We start from the raw sequence: 2,500 nt of genomic DNA, 5'->3' as shown, positions 1-2,500 counted from the left end.
GTTTTTGCACACACTACTTTCTGATCTAACTTGTTCCAAATGTCTATTACTTTGTGAGGAAAGCTATTCTTTTTCAGATCTCTTCTATTGCTGATTTTCTTGATTTTCTTTCCGTGTCCTCTTGTATTTCTATCATCCCATTTTATTAGATCCTCTCTATCAATAATTTCTATGCCGTTCATGATTCTGTAAATAGTTATCAAATCTCCTCTCCCTCTTCTTTGTTCTAGTGTTTGTAGCTCAATTTTTGCTAGTCTCTCTTCATATGATTGTTTTGAGAGTGTTGGTGCCAATTTTGTAATTGCTCTTTGTATTCTCTCAAGTTTTGTTATACATTTTTTTGTACTTGGTGACCACATCGTTGCTGCATATTCCAATCTTGGTCTTATCAAAGTGATTAATATTTTCTTCACCATTTCTTCATCCAGGTATGTAAATGCCACTTTGATTGTTCTTATTTAATTATAAGTTTCTCAAAAAATCTTGTTTATATGTTTCTCAGGTGACATTATTCATAATAAGGTCCTTCTCATTTTCTACTTTTTTATTCCTTCTTCTCCCAATTTATATGATCCTTCTGTTCTTTTTTTTGCTTTTTCCAAATTACATTATACTACACTTTTTGGTATTGAACTCCATCTCCCACTTTCTACTCCATTTCCATACTTTATTGAGATCACTTTGTAGTGACTCACAATCTTCTTCCGTGTTCACGTTTTTTAACAGTTTTGCGTCATCTGCAAAGAAGCTCATGTAATTTCAATTTCTTTATCCATATCATTGATATATATAGCAAACATTATTGGGGCCAAAACTGTTCCTTGGGGAACACCGCTTATTACTTCATCCCAGTTAGAGTGTTTGTCTCTTATCACTACCCTCATTTTTCTTTCCTGCAGAAAGTCTTCCATCCATTTAAGCAGTTTACCCTGTATTCCTCCTTCAGTTTCTAATTTCTTAAGTAACTTCTTATGTGGTACTTTGTCAAAAGCTCTTTTTTGGTCTAGAAATGCACAATCAGCCCATCCATCTCTTTTTTGTATTATATCTATTAGCCTTGAATAGAAACATATTAAATTGGTGACGCATGATCGTCCTTGTCTGAATCCAAACTGCCTTGGATTTAGTACGTTGTTTTTTTCTAAATGCTTTACCCATCTACTTTTGATAATTCTTTCACAGATTTTTGCTATTGTACCAGGCTTGTAGCCTTCACATATACTTCGGTGGAGAAAGAGTGAGGGCCTCGGTGAACTTTTTGGACGTTTTAGTTCACCGAGGCCCTCACTCTTTCTCCACCGAAGTATATGTGAAGGCTACAAACCTGGGTTTTTGTCTCAACGGTGCTAGCGAGTGCCCAGAGAGATACCGCAGGAGTGTGATAAATTCCTTTGTTAAAAGAGCCCTCACACATTCTTCTACTTGGACTTCCACCCATGCTGAATTGCAGAGAGTCTCACAACTCCTTGCCAATAATGGTTACTCAAAACAATTGGTTGATGAGACAATAAAGCGACATCTAGACAGTTTCGTGACACAATCCCCCTCTGTCATATTTCCCTCTTCTATAAAAACTTCATGTCTTCCGCATATAAAGAAGACGAAAAGGCTTTAAGAAAGATCATCAGCACACATGTCATCCCTACAGACCCCCATGCCATCCTGAAGCTCATAATTTTTTACAAAACAAAAAGAACATCAAGCCTCATCATGAAAAATAGTTGCCTCCCACAGACAAGGCCTTTACAAGAGGTGAATCTTATATACCAATTCCATTGCAACTTTGGTGACTGCAGTCGCCTCAATTCACGGTATATAGGTTCAACCACTACCACCTTGTCAAAAAGGATGACGGCACATTTACAGGATGGGGCAATACTCCGTCACACTAGTAATACACATGGACACTCCCTCACCAGGCAACAACTAGAAACACAAACAACAATACTGTATCGTGAACAAGACAGAAGGAGATTAAGGATGGCTGAATCAATTTTTATTCGTCTGGATCAACCCTCCATCAATATCCAGCTACAGCCTGAAGTTTCACTCCCATCAATGAGGAAGCCCAACCAGCAACCTACAGGGAACCCGTCGGCACTCCATGGGTAGCTATGCGGACACGACATCTCCCCCGCCACACGACATCTCCCCCGCCACACCTCATATGACTTCCTGTTCCAGTGTTTCTTCGCGGGTACAAAATCTCCCCCGCCACACCTCGTATGTCATTCCTGTTTTCACAGTGTATATTGTAACTCCTGAAGATGACCTCTGATTGGGTCGAAAGACGTCTAGAGTAAACACCATGTACCTTGGAGATTCTATCAATACCCTAACCTCCAACCTCCGCTCTCTCATTCGAAATATCGAGAGTACTTCTTACAAGTTGAACAATGCTACTACTGCTGTAGACTTCAACAAAGCCTGTATATATATATATATCGTCTAAACAACCAGCCCTCTTAAATAGCGCACTGTTCGAGTGCGCTTCGAAGCT

Source organism: Oratosquilla oratoria, unplaced genomic scaffold, assembly GCF_046742065.1.
Source record: "Oratosquilla oratoria isolate Oo_2021 unplaced genomic scaffold, ASM4674206v1 SCAFFOLD47, whole genome shotgun sequence".
In the NCBI taxonomy this organism is placed as follows: domain Eukaryota; kingdom Metazoa; phylum Arthropoda; class Malacostraca; order Stomatopoda; family Squillidae; genus Oratosquilla; species Oratosquilla oratoria.
The sequence above is the reverse complement of the archived record's forward strand: the minus strand, read 5'-3'. Positions refer to the sequence as shown.